The following is an 18,306-nucleotide window of genomic DNA, read 5'->3' as shown; positions in this document are numbered from 1 at the left end:
TCAGGCAGCAGCTGTGGACAAAAAAATAGAGTTAACATTTCAGGTCAGTGCCTCTCATCAGTTTTTGACCTGAAACATTGATTTGTTTACTGTCTCCACATTTGCTCCTTGACTAGTTCAGTGCCTCCAGCATCCCCCGTTTATATTTCAGATTTCCAGCATCTGCAGTTTTTTTTGTTGAGAAAAATAGGCATCTACCAAATTTCATTAGAGCTGAGAAACAATTTCTTCCAACGAGTTAAACTTGGCAAGTCAGCACCAACGAACATTCTTTTGCATTGAAACATCTGCTCACTGGCATGATAGCAATGACCCAGGTCTTACCTGAACTCTTCGTTCCTATTAATGAAGGTAGCATCCACATATCACTCCAGTTAATATGCCTGCCTTACAAAGTTTCACTTCTGTGGGACTGGGATTGATGCCCAACTGATAGAGCAGATGAAGCTAACTTAATTCTTCACCGATCAAATGATTCGGATCCAACCACGGAGAGAAGGCAGCACTGATGAGAAATGACTTGCTCTTTTTTTTCATTCAAAAATCCATGCGCCCCGCTAGCAGTGGTTAATTTCTCCTGCACTTTCTTCTCCTACCATCACTCCATCCCACCCCCCCCCCCCCACACATACACACACTCAAGAAGAAAAGGACAGCACAGGCAAGCATCATTGCCATTTAAAGGGGCCCGTGCACTTTTGCATGGAGTGGCGGGAGTGCGGCTGAGGCGCCAGGCTGCATGGATGGATGGATGGGGTTGCAGTAGTCCACCTCCTATCTCCTGGACGCCAGCAGCAGCAGCAGCCTCCAATGTTGCGAAACCCCCTGACGTCACTCCCAGCATCCTCCGCACAATGGCTTCTGTAAAGAAGCTGGGGAAAGAATTTTTTTTTAGGCCGTGAAAAATAGAGAAAAATAATTTCCAAAATTTGGAAAGTGCAGCTCGCGTGCAAAAACTTATTGGAAAGAGATGCCGAGTCAACGGCGGTGAGTTTGTGCTAATTGCAGGAACGAATGGTGCGAGTTGTCGGGATGAAATTGACTAGTGAAGTGCTGGGAAGTTTTGCTGGGAAGTTTGTGTGTGTGTGTGTGTGTGTGGGGAGAGAGGAGAGGGAGCTCGCGTTTATTATATGAGACACACAGCCTTTTTTTTTACCGCGGGGTTGCCAATTAAGATTGCCCTCCCCTCAAGTGCACTCCAAGACACTGAAAACCCGAATTGCACCAAGCTTTGCAAATTTGCAAGAGTTCATTTCTTCCTCTTTGCCAGTTCTTCATTTTTTTTGGGTGATTTTTTTTAAAATTACGTGATCAAAAAAAAAAGTTTTTTTAGGGAGTGAGTTTCGTGTCTCTAATAGTGTCTCTCCTGATGGCTCACGCCGCGCAGTTGAAATGCTGTGTGATTTTTTGAGGGGGAGGGTGTTTCAAGAAGTGAATTTTGTTAAGATTATGAATTGGGAACTTTTAAACTTTGGAATTTCGTTTGGGAGACGGTGCCGAGAAGTGGGTAAATATTTCGGAATCGGACATTTTCCCCAACGTACTTAAGTATTTATTTCCCCCTCTCCCCTTCTAAAAGTTGCACGCTATGAAGTTGGTTCACATTAACTAGCTATTTTTGTGGTGGCTCGTATCATGGTTTTGTTGCTGTGAATCAGGAGCTGGGAGGTGGTCACGCTGCTGGGCTGTGACAAAATATATGGAGATAACTCGAATCTTTCACAAAAATATCGTTTTGTTTTAAAACGTATAACTATTGCACTTGTTTACTCCCGGGTTGTTTGGCGCCAGCGCGTCATTGAGTTTCATCGACCATTACACTGAAGAGATACAAATATTGCCCAGTATTTTATGAAAAAAACTTTTGTCTTTACTCCAGTATGTGCAGCAACACGTGAGCTCGTTGATTTGTAAGGGGGAATAGTGAGAAATGGATATTTAAAGATAACAGTTCTGCCTCTTTTAAAAAGTTGAAATGTTGTGCATATATCATAAATATTGATGAAACTCATTGGAAATCGTGTTGTGCTTGCATTAAGCTTTAAAGTTAAAATAAATCCTTTAAATATTAATTTACCATATTAATAACTGTGGATGAACGATGAACACATTTCTAATGATTAGCTTTAGTTCAATGCTATAATTTCAACAAGTTGTCTTTGAAATAGGACAGGTAGATTTGCTTTCCTTTTGCTTGTGTTATATTTAAAGTATTAACTTCAAAGTTCAGGTTCTGTTGTACTATGTCATGTTTATTCTGAATTTGCATATGGTTAACTCCATCAGAAATTTATTGTTTACATAAATGTTTCTGAAGAGTGAGATTTGTCTGGTTTATTTGTAACCAAAGATAGGACAACTCTGAAAGAAGTAAACAACATGTTTACCTGGCAGTCTGGAATATATGGGGGTTATAGTAAACAAGATAATGATTAAGTGTCTGTTCTGTTACGAGGAGTTATGTGGTTACTATTTCTTGTTGCTGACAAACTAATTGAAAATGTTTGTGTCATATGTTTATTCTTTGACAAAGGAACATTTGATGGTATTTATGTAACTTTATGAGCAACAACTGCTGTGTTAATATTGAAATCTGGTAAAGATGGTAATATTAAATTTGTGGATCTCAGAAATAAACAGATTATGACCTTTTTAGAGTGTTACTCGTTTTTAATATCTGAATTGCCAGTCTTGGTAAAAAGATTAAAACTTGTGTTAGTGTCACTTAAAATAATGGACATATAATTAGTTCCTTTGGAAAATTTGTAATTATGAAATAATTGTGAATTATTACAGAATATGTTTAAACTGCATAGATTTGGCAAAATCAAATTCTATGGATTCAGTAGAGTGGGGACTACTATAGTGTCTTCTTCACAGATATTTAAACATTAAAATATCAAGATATTGCAAGATAAAAATGAGCAGATTTGTATTAAATTCTGAAGAAACTTCATTCATGTAACCAAAACTTAAAATTGTAACAAAAACATAATGTTCACCCCAGAATATTACAAATTAAACCAATAGGTACAAGATATGATTTGGTTTCTTTGATCTTGAGATACTCTTCAAATCTTTTATAGATGGTATCCTTTGTTGGATTGCTGTGGTGCACTTGTAATGAGTGAAATATTAGAATATTTAGAAAGCTTAAATTTGTTCTGAGTTGATTAATCCTTCTGACTTTGTTTTTTGAAATATTGGATTTCACCTGTTTCTGAATGCTTTGTCCTTTTTATCTGTTAAATATTACAAAGTATAGATAATTATAAATATTTTTGACAGCTTTATGTATTTGAAAAAAAATTCAAAGAAATGTTCTTTTGCTGTTTATATTTGAACAAAATAATTAAGATTTAGATTATAAAGTAACTTAAGTTTGAAGCATCAAATTTCTTAAATGTTTGGATTAGACATGGAATAAATGTTGAATTGCATGCCAGTTTTATATTTCAAAATTGTTTTAAATGAAATATTTGATCAATGCATTAGTGCAAATTGTAAAGAAATAGTCAGGTTGTGGAGTTGGATATCCATAAAAATATTGTGTCAAGATTGCAATTGAAGTAACTTGAATGAAAATGCATAACAAACCGATGGAACAGTCAGATTTTTAAGGTGATTTGTTGAACTTCAAATTTGTTAACATTTTACATTTGAATATTGATGACAAAACTCTAATTTTCAGTATTATATTAAATATTTGTTAATACATTTACGAATTAAATGGTGTTCCTAGTCAAACAAAATGGAAATTTGTTAAATGCAAAGTTGGGTAATAATCTCAATCAAATACACCACATTTCGTTTTAAGTAATTATAAATAGAAATGTATTCTATAAAACATTGTATTTAAGTCTCTGTTCCTCTGATTAATGATATCATTTGATATTTGTCCAGGCCTTTTGATGCTTTACTCATCTAACTTGCAGTATAACATTGAAGTATGAAATCTGAATGTATGTTGATAGCAAAATAAATCTATTGAAGGTGATTTTAAATTGGTAGAAAAAGCCATGTTCTTAACACTTAAAATAATGCTACAGTAATGAAAAAGAGATCTACACAATTTAAAAAAATTATTTGTTGGTAATTGCTTATCCTGTTACCTCAAGTAACTGGTAGAAGCAGAAGTACATGTGTTTGTGCGCTTTTTCTAAAAGCTTCTAGATAGTGTAACTTTTTCTACTGGTAACATGGAATAGAAATGAGGATGAAGATATTTGTTTCTTTTATAAAAATCTGGTACAAATATTCTATAATTTTTTGCCACTTTGTTAGTCAAAAAGATTCAAGGAAACAGTTGTAAAATTATGAGAATGCTAATGGGGAAATGTACACTTGTGGGATTGGTAAATTAATTTGTTCATTTTCTGACAATGTTCAGGAGAACCAGGCATGTTGAGATAATGTGGTGGACACATTTGTAACTTTTTCATAAATTTTAAAGTTAAATTTAACTTTTTCAATAGTTATTTTTGTAATTGTTTCTATTTGTTTATGGTGGTGTGAATAGAAACTGGTGAAGTTCTTGGAAACATTTTAATTTTTCAAAACGAAGTTAATTGTACAATAATTGTTTGCAAGTCAAGCAATCATTTCTGTGAGATCATTTGGTCAAAGTAAAATTTTCTTTACTTGCAGCTAGAGATTTCAAACTTGTACAAGATCGACTGAATTATTTCAAATACTTTACCATAACTTCATAAATTTTAAATCTGCTACAAAGTTTAAAAGGGGATATCTTGTTTGTAAATCGCATGTTGCAGTTTTCCTGATCCATTTTTTAATTGAAGGATTGTGTGGGTTTTTCCTTTAACCTTGGGGAAAATAATACATTAGAATTGGCATCGTTTATAGGGGTCTTCAGAGATTACATAATTCTTCTGAAGTTTATTTGGAATTCTTTTTGAATAACACTTGTGTTCAGTTTTAAACTTGCTACATTTAGAACCAATTTTCCGGAATTTGAAATGTGTAAGGCTAATATGTTAAATTTAAAATATGTTTCTGGTAAATGCAGTTTCAATGTTGTATTTGTAATATCAACAGACTCTTTAGGAATCGTGGTGTCCAGTATCTGGTCTGATGAAAAAGGTGTTAGAAACAGCCTTTGGATAAGTCACTCTTGCTTGTTAAGTTCTTAAGTATAACATGATTAGTGATAATCTAAATTATAGCATCAGAGAGTTAAGGAAAGTTATCTATGAAAAAGTTTGTTATCACTGATCAATCAAGATTTGTAAGATTAATACTGTATCTTTATTGAGAGACTATTATCTTCAGATTCTCAAGATTAGTTCAGCTTTGTATTTCATGGTATCTGGAAGATTAGTATCCCAGATCAGATTCCTAAAAGTGTGTTTTGTGGAGGGTCACTTTGCTCAAAAATTGACTAGGAGTTTGTGAATTAAGGTGCCATTGGCTGAATTATCATAAGAGTTTTTTCTTCTTCAAAGAATTGACCAAATTTCACATTAAGTGTGAAACTGTTCATATCAATATGAATGACTGACATTAAAACACCTTATTCAATTGAAATACTGTTTCCTTTTTTGAGTAAACCTTAATCCTGATAATCTTGATGCTTTTCATTAGCTAAGTAGGCAAGCTCGCAATGAGTTGGTCACTGTGAAACTTGCTAAAGTACATTGTAGATCCTTGTTAAATCACTCTTTTGCAATCATTTTCATGAAGTTGGGCAATTAAAAGAATTATAACTAACTTAGAGCAGACTTTGCTCATGATCCAGTAACTGCAGTTTTCAGTAGAAGAATGCTACGAAACAGAGATTTTGTAAATAAACATTTCAGTGGTATAGGAAATTACCTGAAAATTCAGCGCAAAGCATTGCTTTCCACAATATCTGCATGTTTAGACGCGCAGAAATATAGTGAAGTATCTTGAGGTGTGTTTGTAAGATGTCATGGGTTTCTTGAAGTATAGGTCTGTTCATATATTCACAATACCTAACAACGGCTTAATGTGAGTTGATTTCTGTAGCCCACACTTTGCACCACACTGTAACGTTTTACAGCTTTAACTTTTTCATTGAGTAATTAGCGATTTAGTGAAACTAACTTTCTAAAATTTGTAACTTTCAATCACCAATTACCTGAGAAACTAAGGGAATGTATTTTGGAAAGCAGATATTACATGGAAATTCATCAATTCTATTATATGGTTATATTTAACTGAAATTAGCCAGTTATATGTAGTAAATACAAAAGAATAAACAAAAGACTAGTACCTGGGGAGAGGGGATTTATTTGAAAATAATGAATTGAACATTATTAATGATTCTAGAGGATGCTTTTGTATTGTTGCAACAAACCAATTACCCAAAGATTTGAATCCAAAGATTTCTGAAGTATTGATGTTAACGTAACTTCTAGAAATAATTTTTGTTTAAAAATAAAAGCTAAATAGGAAGTCATTACAAAGTCACTGGAACAGATCTAAACATGAGTTTGATTGCGGGGGGGGGCGCGCGGGGGGAATCTCCTTTTATCGTAAATACTCTTAATTTGTTAGGAATTTAAAGTGTTAAGAAAATTGCAGAATTCTATATATTGGTTTTCGTTTGTAAGCTACTTTAAAGACTTTTAAAGTGAAGACAAATATATTTCTATGTTAATGAGTATATCTGTTTAGTGTTTAAAGTTTTCAAGCATTTTACAGTTCATTTTAAAGACAACTTATTGCTTAGTAATACGGAGGAACAAATGGCATTGTCTTTTTAAACTTTGGATGAATCTTATTCCCCTTTGCCTTCAATTCCCTGTCCATCCCCAAAATAGAAATTAAAAAGAAACAGTCATGCTGCTGAAAAAGCATTCTGGGAGCAGCTTGTATTTACCTTTTTCCCCTCTGGCTTCCACAGTTAGGTGTATATGTCTGGTTCAGAATTTAATCCACACATTCCGTCCTGATTACTTTTGTTTTGCATACAAGATGTTCCTGTTTTGATTGTTTAATTTGACAAATGCATCTTTGTTCAGTTTTTGCTGGGTAGATGCATTTAATGGCATTAACTTGACAAAGATGACAGAATATTGGAGTTGTAGGCAAAAGATGCAATAGTCAATATACATAAACAAAAGTGGGAGCGGTGTTCATCATATCAGGTCTGCATTTCATTGATTTCCTAAGGAGTAATGTAATCTAGGATTGACTATTAGCAGTTACCCAACTACATTTTCCAGGAGTGCATTCAGAAATATATGATGTGAGTATAGAGCAGTGCTGAAGCACACTTTTCCTGGCTAGGTTAACACCTTGCTGCATGGAATTGTGGTTTGTGGTGCTAATGGTTTTGGTATTTAATGTTGCTGTAAATGTTATCCCTTCGTGTCAGAATATTTGATGAAATTATTTAATTTTAAACCTTTCTGAAAGAAAAGTCTATCCTTCATATAGATATCTGAAGGAGAAATATCCTGTTGCATCTTCTGAACTGGTTTTGATATGCTTCAATTGTTAACATAAGAACTGTTGTATATGATTGCAGCCAAGTTTCTGTAGGACACTGAGTGAAGGTGGTGGAGTACTTGATCAAATAATTATTACTTATTTAACTTTGGATAACAAAACACATTTGATCACTGTTCCAACTTTTCATTGGTTTCTATAGTTTAAGCAGGTTTTAAATTTATGTAATATAGGTAAGAGAAACCTGTCAAAGGATAAAGTTAACCAAGTTAAGTCAAGATGGGAGTTTATCAGCCCTAACATTTATAAACGTAAGAGCTGGATATAATATGGTGAAAAGCTAGAACAAAAATGGGGTAATTTCTTTGCAAGAATCCCAGCCCTTTGGGGAAAGTCCCTGCACAGAGAGATTTGTGGTGGTGATGTTTTGTATAAGTAAATAATCTTTTTGCTTGCCCAAAGTTTGGTTAAAAAGGAATGCCTACCACTGAGGTTACAATGATAATATATGCTATTCATGTAGTTTCTGTAGTTCAAAGGATGAGGACAGAATGTAAAAATGTCTTGAAGTATTGTTCATTTTCTAGAATTGGTTGATATTTTAGACAAGACTATTCTGGGTCATGCAATTGTGATGATATGAGCTCTTCAGCTATTAAGGTCCACAGTAATTCCATTTCTCATACTCTTTTATGTTTTTTCATTTAATCAGCCAATTTTCCTTGAAATAATATCCTTGACAGTAAATGCTGGAATGAGGAACTACTCTGCTTGTAAGAAGACAGATATGTTTTCAGTGGGGGACACATTATGAAATGAAAATCAAAAAAAACTCCTTATGGTGGAATTCTGAAATAAAATACTGGAAACACAGGTCGGAGAGCACCTGTGAGAAACAATAAACATTTTAGGTCAGAGAACCTTTGTCAGAATTGGTGAGGAAATGTCTAAGTTTTCTCCATCTGGATGCAGATGAACCCTAAACATGTTCTATTTGTTACTCTTCTTAGTTGGGTCATAGTTTCTGCCTGAAAAGCCACCTGAAGTGATGCATAAATGTTCTTACCCTCTTGTTCGATGAAAAATTAAGCTAATTTTCCCCATTGTCCCTTATAACCTGTGGAAACTATTTTTCTTATTATAAATTTTCTTCAATTGTTTTGAACGCATTTTCTGTTTCCCACTTGTATTTCACTGAAGTCTCTAACTACAACTTATTCTTGGTAAGATCTTAGTCTTTCCTTCCTTCAGTATTATTTCTTTAAGTGTGATAAATGCAACACAAATTCTGTGTCCTACTCTGGGTTGTATATGGGCACTTCATCTTTTAAATGTCAGTGATGATCCATTGCATTTACATTTTCTTTGTATTTTAAATGAGGATTAGAGCAATGGTACATCTTGTATTAAGGATTGCCATCTGAATTTTGGTGTGTTTGAAGAATGTAACCTATTTCTGTTTGGAGCAGATTGATATATATTCTACATGACTTGCCTTTGGAATCTGCATTAATAGGACTGATGTTTGTTAATTCATTTTTCAAAATTACATTGTGTTTCTTTGGACAAAACATGAAATGTTACTTTGACAATGCTAAATTTATTTGGTGCAATGTGCTGACTTTCTATTTGAGAGTGTAGAGATGGAGCAATGGGTTATAAAAATTGGGGAAAAGAACCTTGTCCGATGATACCCTTTCTCAGTTTGGCAAATCAAACTGCAAGTGGGGTTAAAACTGGTTCTACACCAATTCCCTAAAATACCAGGCAAAGAGCAACAGCAAGTTGTTAGACTTGTTGAAATCAATTGTTAGTTGAAGTTTTGGGTGATTTGGAAGTAAAAGTGAGCACATATATATATCTATAAGAGTACCATTTCCTAGAGAAAAGAAGCTATATGAAATGTTGCACTTAAAAATGCAGCAATTATCTCAGGAACTCACAATCAAAATATCTCCATGTAATTTTTGAACTGAGAGTGCTCCCAGTGGTGGTGATCTCACTGGCTGCTAATGGGCAACTTTGTGCATAGAGTTTTGAATGTTTAGAACTCAAAATATAACTTGAAAGAGTTTGAGGACATGATGTATCTAAATATCTAGAGATTCTTGTTTTAGAAAATAGTGCTCTCTTCCCAGAGAGCTTCACGTTTTAATTATTTAAAAAGATATTAATCTATTTACCATTGGCTTCCTCTCAATTTAAAAGTATGATACTATTCATATTGTCTAGCATAAATATGATATTGTCAAAGAAATTCAGAGTCTGGAAGAAGAATATCAATATGAAGAACAGTCTCAACTCATCTTAGATGTTCATAACATGAACATTATACTGTTCAAAATGGTCCAAAGCTTATTAACTATTTCTAAAGTTAGTAGAAGGATACCAATATTTCCATCTTTCAGCATATGTATTACTTAATTTTGAAAACTTTTGTCTGCCAATTCCGTCAACCATTTGTGAAGTTAATCCCATTTAATTATAGATTTATTTTGATTTGCTTAAATGTGGTTATTAAAAAAAATTTATGTACTATGGTCCAGGTTTCTTCAATCTGTCTTGTGGTTTTTGTATTTTGCTGTATTCATTTTGTTTGGAAATGACCAAAAAGAAATGCACTTTTTTTTTGTTATTTTCTAGAGATAGTGTCTTGTTGTGATATCATAAAATAGTTGAATTAGTTGTTGTTCTTCTTTGTCAGGTATTTCAGAGAATTCATGTAGAGTCAATTTTAAACCCATATGTATTATGATTTGCCACATTAAGGGTCTCATGAAAGACCAATATTATGAGAAGCAGATTCAAGAAGGGTGTGCCTCTGTTATATTTTTGCATGTCTTACTTGTCAATTATGAAGCTTCTTGCACAGTGTGACAATGGTTAGATACTTGTAATTGCGTTGCTTTGATGAGTTTTCAAGCCCAAGTATGGTTAGGTTCTCACTCACCTGCTTTCAGTGCTGAATACAACAACACTAAGTTGTTGTACTGCTCCCAGGCATTCCCCAAGATTAGTGTTACGGATAGAATCACAAGATCAAAAATCAGAATGTCTCTCAAAACTGATTTACTTTTTGGAAGGACAATGGCAATATGATGTGTGGGTTTTCCCCCTTGGGGCATTGGACTTAATTATGATGCATCAAGTTGATGCTGGCTCCCAACAGACCAATCCCATTTCTCTCTTATTTCTCTCGAATTGTGCAACTTGCTTTCTGTGACACGCCCATCAACAAACCTGTTCCTCACCCCCACCTCCTCTCCCCTTCGCTTCTTTTGCCACTGGTGTAATTTACAGATTAGTCAACTAAGCTGCCAGTATGTCTTTGAGATGTGAGGCAGAAACCTATGTATGCATTTACAGGGCAATGTGCAAACTCCACTCGGATAAACCAGAGGTTGGGACCCAATCCAGGGATGCTGCAGCTGTGAGGCATATATGACATCGATGTTTTAGAGAAGATGACCTATTAGCTGTGTAATGATGTGCTTCTCAGAACATGTGTGCAAATATGGCATCAGTGTAATCTGTGTTTCATACTGAGAGCTTGAAGTATAAGTGCAACCCAAATCTGGACTGTTGGCATTAACACAAAATTGCTTTGTGTACATTAAATGCATCCTCATCTAGCTTGTCTAAGGAGACTCTTATTGCTCAGGAGTTACTAATGTTTCTGTCCATACCCATAACTGTAGAAAAGATTCAGATAAAGTATCTTTACTAACCACAGCTAGAAGATGAAATTCTTAACACAAGGTGTACTTTGAAAAGGAATAATAGTCATCTGTAAAAGAGTGATATTCTAGCATAGGGAGCAAGCTGGAGGTTATGGTTAGGAAAGATGGTTAAATGCAAAAGAAAGCCAGCAGAATGGATTTAGTGAGACCAATAGCCAGTGTCTCTGCAGTCATATTCTATAATTGGTCATGTTTTTCTGGTCATTAAAATAAGTTATGCAACATTAGCATTGAGTCAAGTATAACAGTAGTTTGAAATGGGGTGAAATGTTGAATGAGATTGTCCTTAAGAACCAATTATAGTTGAATTATGAGCAGTCTTTGCATAGTATGTTCATCTCATTAGTTTGTACAGAGGTGAGTGGAAACTGGCAACATTTATTTTGTACATAAAATGCCACACTGCAGTGACATTAAACCCTGGTGCCAAAAGGAAAAGAACAGTGGTTGGATCTACTGCTGCACAGTTTTCTGATCATATGTCTCCCCTAATCCAGTAAAATATAATAGAAACAAAACACCAATACCTACTGTCTTGTTTTCTTGAAGGAATGAAAGGACTTTGAGGGTAGATCTGTCATGAGTTGATACAGAATAACAATGATAATCAAAAGATAGACCTTCAGTTAGCCAATTACAATGTTAGAAGCTGCTTTGTTGATATAGCGCATTCTTTTTCACATTATGCATTGCTTAAAACTCCAAGAAATTGATCCACCAGGGAGAGAGTATACTGGATAGGGCATTTTGGGGCGACTGCTTGTCTCCCACTCCCTCCAGCCCATTGCTGGTGATTGCTCACTGCCAGCTTTTAGAATTCCTTGTCATCACTTTTCTTGTATTTGATCACAAAATCACATCTTTTTTTCACTGTAGCTTTTGACCATTGCTCCAACCATCATTATTTATTCCTTTTCTCCTTTCTGCTGGTTATTTATTATTTTGTCCTTTTTCACATGAAGGGCTTAGCAATGTGTCTGAAGTTCACATTATCACTTTTAACAATGTACTTTGATCAAAAAAACATTTGAACTGAAATAATTGCATGAGCAGGAAAGGATTGTGGATAACTAATTGTAGAACAGAAACATGAGGTTTGGTATTCAGTGTTCACTTGCATTGTTATACCACACCATCAGATCTACAGAAAAACATCATTGATAGCTCCCTCGTTAATGGAGGAATTAAGTACAAAATGCTAACTTGAACCATCTCTTCGTAAGATATTTGAGAAACTATTCGAAGATCAAATTAATCTCCCTGCACATTTATTTTCTTGTGAAACATTTTCATGTTTTTTAAAAAAAAATACAGTGTAAATGGAAATGAGATTGAACTCAATATTCTTGATAGTGCCTAGGAAATGAACAGTGACAATACATGATCTTTCCTGAGCTAAAGTAGGCAAAGCTCTTGGAGGAATCCTGGAATATAAATTTCAGTGCAAGTTTACATAATGTATTCCATCAAGTTAACTAACAGCGGCTCATATGGCACAGAGATTATTAAATTGTGAGCTTAACCAGTATTGTTCCTATCCTATAGCCGTGCATCACCTGTTGCTCTGATCATTGCTGACTTTGCAGATTTCACGTTTTTATTTCTGCTTGTGATCTTTGTGTTTGCCAACCTCACCATTGCTCTACAATTAGAACGCTCATTGAACACCACCATGACCCCACCTGCCTGGCTTAATATATTTTCCAAATTTTTGTGATTTGTTTTTTTTCCCCCTAAACCTACATCTTGCCTCGTTATCCTACATCTTGCCTCGTTATCCTGTGTAACTATTTTCTCAGTTCCTACAGAGTAGTTGGATTAGTTAAGGCTACATTGTCTGTACTGACACTTTGCTAGAGCAAACCAAATATTTTCATGGCCCTGTTCGCTATCTTTGATGTTTCTTTTTGTTTTCCCTGCTGTGATAAACATTTTTCCATTGAAGAGATCAGTTTTTTTTCCTCAATGACTGGGTGGCAGAGCAGAGCATTCCATGCCTCAACACCCTTGAAGAAATTTTTCTTTGGTCCTTTCCTTTTTGGATACAATTTATAAACTGATTCCCTTAAACTTATCTGTCATAAGCTGAACCCATACACTGTTTTATCTTGCTCTCGAATTGGGATCAAATTTTAATATTTCCTTCATCAAATAAATAATGCATATGAAGTGGTCCCAACATGCATCTCCAGAGTACACCACATCCGTTCCTGTAGCCTGATCAATTTCTATTAACCTTTGTTCCCTTTCACTTTTGATCTGTACTACTATTTTTTTTGTATACTAAATGTCTGATAGTTTTTAATCGTAACACTTTTTCAGACTCCATCATCTAATGGTTATTGTATACACAAAATTAAATCTAACAGGAAAGAAATGTCCAATAAATCCACCTATTGGATTAGTCTATAGTTTCAACTCTTCCCACAGCCTGAGCTGTTGGGCTTCTGTTGTGTTGCATTAGGCAGTTTGTCATGTTATGATAACATGAGTTTTTGATTTTCCTGTTTTGGATTTCCACCTAGCAGGCTGGATCACAAGCTGGCTGTCGAGTTTGACTCTAAACAATTAACCCATTTATCAAGGCTCTATCCACATAGAAGAAGCATGTTTCATACCATACTGAAGCTGCAGTGAACCAACTACTGCACCTCTGCTATAGTGTTGGTCTTCTCAACACCAGTTACTGTACATCTAAGTGGGCTTCTGACCTTGGACATTGACGATGGCTTCCAGCACATCCTCAAAATTGCTGCTTCATTCATTTGACCTTTATGTTGAATGTCATGCTGCTGGAAAGCTCAAACATTGCAAGTTCTTGAGCCTTTTCCCATGTGTCAGCCTGCTGTGTTTTTTGGCCATTTCTTAATAATCTTGTGTTTTGCATCTGGGTTAGTGAACAGATCAAGGATCCAGAATAATGATTTCCCACATGGAAGAGTTCTTGCCCCCATCTTTCTTCATCAACCGTTTATGCCTGTTACTGCTCTGAGAAAAATTGCTTATCCTAATGGCTGTTCACTTAGTGCTAGGTCAAAGGCTGGAAAGGAGAAGGCAGGCATGTGGACACTTGATCTGCCAGAAATGGCAGTGGATATCTGCATGAAGGCTCTAACCAAATCAAGTCTCAGATTTCACTTACCCAATCACAAAGAATGTCCATCCCAACTTCACCTTTTGCAGAGAGAAGTTGTAGATGTCCATTTTCATCCTACTTGGGTGTAATGCTCTACTGTACTTGAATTTCTCATAAGCACCTTCAAAAATATACTGGAAAGATTAAGGGTTTGGTGAACTGGATGTGAAAACCAGCTGAGTACCTCCCATGAAAATACTCTGCAGCTCTGCATTGGTATTGGTCTTCTCAGTAGCAGGTACAGTGCATCTCAGTGGGCTCCTGCTCCGATAACAAATGCATTATCTTTGGTGTTTCTTTTTTTTCTCTGCTGTGATAAACATTTTTCCATTGAAGAGATCAGTTTTTTTTTCCTGAATGACTGGGTGGCAGAGCATTCCATGCCCCAATTCCCTTGACGAAATTCCTCTTTGGTCCTTTCCTTTTTGGATGCCCATTTAAATTCTGCAATACGTGTTATCACGAGAACCGTGAAATCTACACTATAATGCTTGTTGGCACTGACCATGATTGCTCCTCCTGATATTCACTGTGACAAAGCTACCTCCAGAGATGCTGTTCACATGAATGATAGCTCAGTCTTCCCCATCTATAGAACTTGAATAAACCTCTTGGTTCACCACTTGTGCAGTAACTCGGAGGAAAGCATGGAATGAAACCTTTGTCTGGAATAAACATCTAACATAAAGTAAAACCTCAAAATCCAATACCCTATATCCACTGGTTCTCCTTTGCTTATTCTCCTTGTCACATCCTCAAAACTCCTGCAAATTAGTCAGATGTGATTTTCCTTTAAAAATTCATGTTGGGTCAGCTCAATCCTATTGTTTTTGAGATGTTTTGTCATTAAGTTCTTCATTATAGATTCCAGCATTTTCCATTGACATTATGCCAGAAGGATGGTAGTTCCCTGTTTTCTCTCTGCTCTCCTTACTTAAATAGTGGGGTCACATTTGTCACCTCCAACCCACAGGAACAGTTCCAGAATCTACAGAACCTTGGAAAATGATAATCAGAGCAACCAGATCTCAAAAGCCAGTTCTTTCAAAATTCTGGGATATAAATAATTGGATCTTTAGGATTTATTAGCAACGTATCAAATACTATTTCTTTTGATGACACTTGGTTTGTTCCGTTCCTCAAAGTGAGCCTTGGTAAAGCAGAATATGACCTGCTGAGTATTTATAGCACTTGCAGTTTTATTTTATTTCCACAGCTCTGCTTTTGCACTGCTATCAGTATTTTATATATGTGTGTGTGTGTGTATATAACTTCTATTTTCAGTTTCTCCTAGGTACAGTATTCTGTATGTTTAGCACACTTTGATAATTTTTCTTGCTGTTTGCACTGTTGTCATCTTGGAATCTACTTTATTGTCACATGATGATCTTAAATGTATCAATAAAGCCACCTCTTTCATTTACCCTCAATCTAAACCTTGATCTTTTCTCAGCGTTCACATACTCATTCCTCTTTATTTCCTCTTGGTCTTTTGGGATCATAGGGTGTAGCTTCTGGGACCTCCTCAAGGACAAGGAGGTCCCAGAAGCTACACCCTGTGATCCCAGCTGTGTCTTTTACCAGTGCCAAGCATTTTTTTCCATTAAAATAATCTGTCTAGTTATGTTTTTATTTAAAATTTAAGCCATTTCTTTGTATTAGACAAAGTGGAAGATATTGGAAGTTCTGTCCAATCTCTACTGCTTCAAATTGGTTTGCTTGTTGGTTACTGTTCACAGAAAAGATATCATCAGCAATTCAGTTTTATTATGTCTTCTGTCAAATTATTAGCCAAATTTAGAAAAAATCCCAATGTTATGTTTTAGTATCCCATAATTTTCCTCCTTCCACATTCAAGTTTCATATCTTGCCCAGTGGATTCAGCCCAAATACCTTGCATCCTTAACACAATTAACTTTCTACTTCAAATGCTCCCCTTTTATTTCCTGATTTATATTTTGATGAAAGTACTTCCTGGGCTAAACTGGTCTTGACCTGAAACATTGACTTTCCATTTTCCTCCACAGATGCTGCCTGATGCTGAGTTCCTCCAGCATCTCACTTGTTGCTCAAAGACTTTAAAGTTCAAATATTAACTCAAGTTTCCTGCAAAACTATGCACAGTTATCCCTAGTTTCTTAATTTACAGTATTGCTGAACAGCTTTTAATGCTGTCATAAGAATGTGTGTGTATAGTTCTTGATGAGAACTGAGGTGATGAGAGGCTGTATTGGCTCTGTATTGACTGATGAAATACGTGTCTTTAAGTCTTACCAGGGAAGCCTTTTGACATACTGGCAAAATTCAAAGGGATATGTCCTGCAAGCGGCAAATGAGTATTTAGGTCAGGCAGGAGGATTATGAATATGCAACAGGGAATGGACTGGAGTAGGACAGGCAGATCTTAAAATTGGTGTACTTCCAGTTTAAAAAAAATTACTGGCCTATAAATGTAGATGGTACTTGCTTAAAGGACTGAAATTGTTTGAGCTCAATATCCAGCCTCTGTGTACAAAGGAATTTATTAAACAATATCTTTTTGTTAATGTGTATAAAAGCAGCTCAGCTTGGATTGGTTGAGAGAACAATTTCTATGTGTAGCTCTGCTCTTCACACATTCATTGTTTTGGTCTGTGAGTAGGTAAAATCATTTGAGACTGATCAAAAATTGTATGAGATCACAGAGCCTCAATGTTAGAACTATCCAGCAAATTCATGTTCTCTTGTACAGCTACTGGTGAGGAGCAACTGTTTTTAAGCATTTTTAAATGAAGTATTTTGGGCTCCCTCGACTTCAGCTTGCCCTCATGTTTTTTTGTTTACTGAAGTTGTTGCCTCAGTCTGAAGTCCAGTATCCCAGAGACCTGGTTTCTCAAGCTTTCCTCTACTTGACCTGGTTGCCATTCTTTTTGTATAAACCTGCCCAATGACTGTAAGTAGAGAATTTGACATTGAGCTTTTGTTAAAGCTATTCTTAATTTTATGTATCAATCATGCATGGGGTACTTTCTGATGGATGGTTGTCAGAATGGGCTGGCTTTCTGGTGGAGACCAAGTGTAATGAGGCCAGTTGTTGTCCGGTGGCTGACTTGGTTAAGTCGTCTGACTTGGTTAAGTCGTCTGACTTGGTTAAGTCGTCTGACTTGGTTAAGTCGTCTGACTTGGCACAGAGAGGCAATCAAATGAAGTGTTCTGATTAAAAGATATGTTTTCTTTGGTGGCAACAGAACAACTTAAACTTCTACTAAGTAAATAAAACAGGCTTTGTCTCAAGGTATGTATAAAGTAAATTTAGTGGTTGGTGTGATGGAAATTTAGTCTTAATGCAATGAGATTGAGTACCTTGGTGCCAACACACAGCTGCTCTCCCAATATCCAGGGTTTTGCACTGGTAGTGGTGAATTCTAAATTTAATCCTTTAGTGTAATAGTTAATGCTTTGAACACTGCAAGGTGCTTAAACACATTTGCTTGTAATAAAGTCATTGACTTGGTTTCTGAAGCTTGGATGTGGAGAATCTAATTTTCTTCCTCTGCCTTTTCTGTGAAGACAAATGGCCATTAAACATGGTTGTTGCATTTTTAAACATAAGCGGACCATTGAAGATTGTGGGAAGTGAGATTGATATTTGTCACTGTTCCTATCCTCCACATTGCAGAATTTAACTAACGTTGATTCAAGTTGAATTCAATTGCCCTTGTAATGCAGTTCTGGGATTTTGATAAAATTGATGAAAAATATGATTATTATACCAGCCCCATTTGTAGGGCAGAGATAACTACTTGTAACAAACAGTATATACCAGTCTGATGTAAATCCACCTGCCTGAAGAGGAATATAGGACATTTGAATTGTCTTTGAAATCTTTCATTTATTAATTCCAAATGTGTAAAATAGAAAATGTGCTTGTTAGTCAAAAGCCTAGGAAATGATTTGGGGGTGGGGAGGGGGTGGTTGCTGGTAAAGCATTTTGTCTAGCTGAGGGGAAAATATGAT

General features: G+C 35.6%; 1 protein-coding gene across 5 annotated transcripts in view; it reads left to right on the top strand.

Annotated features, from left to right (window-relative positions):
- Positions 1–848: 848 nt before the first annotated feature.
- plagl2 (pleiomorphic adenoma gene-like 2) overlaps positions 849–18,306 on the top strand; it is a 91,939-nt gene continuing 74,481 nt past the window's right edge. For 4 of the 5 annotated variants that reach the window (XR_007957601.1, XM_052031541.1, XM_052031543.1 and 1 more), the window contains exon 1: positions 849–987. The gene's annotated coding sequence lies outside the window, so the exon portion shown is untranslated. The remainder of the gene's footprint in view (positions 988–18,306) is intronic. The other variant, XM_052031542.1, reaches the window with a different exon arrangement.

The sequence above is a fragment of the Pristis pectinata genome, chromosome 16 (genome assembly GCF_009764475.1).
Source record: "Pristis pectinata isolate sPriPec2 chromosome 16, sPriPec2.1.pri, whole genome shotgun sequence".
In the NCBI taxonomy this organism is placed as follows: Eukaryota; Metazoa; Chordata; class Chondrichthyes; order Rhinopristiformes; family Pristidae; genus Pristis; species Pristis pectinata.
Note: the sequence above shows the minus strand (reverse complement) of the source record. Positions and strands in the feature narration are given on the sequence as shown.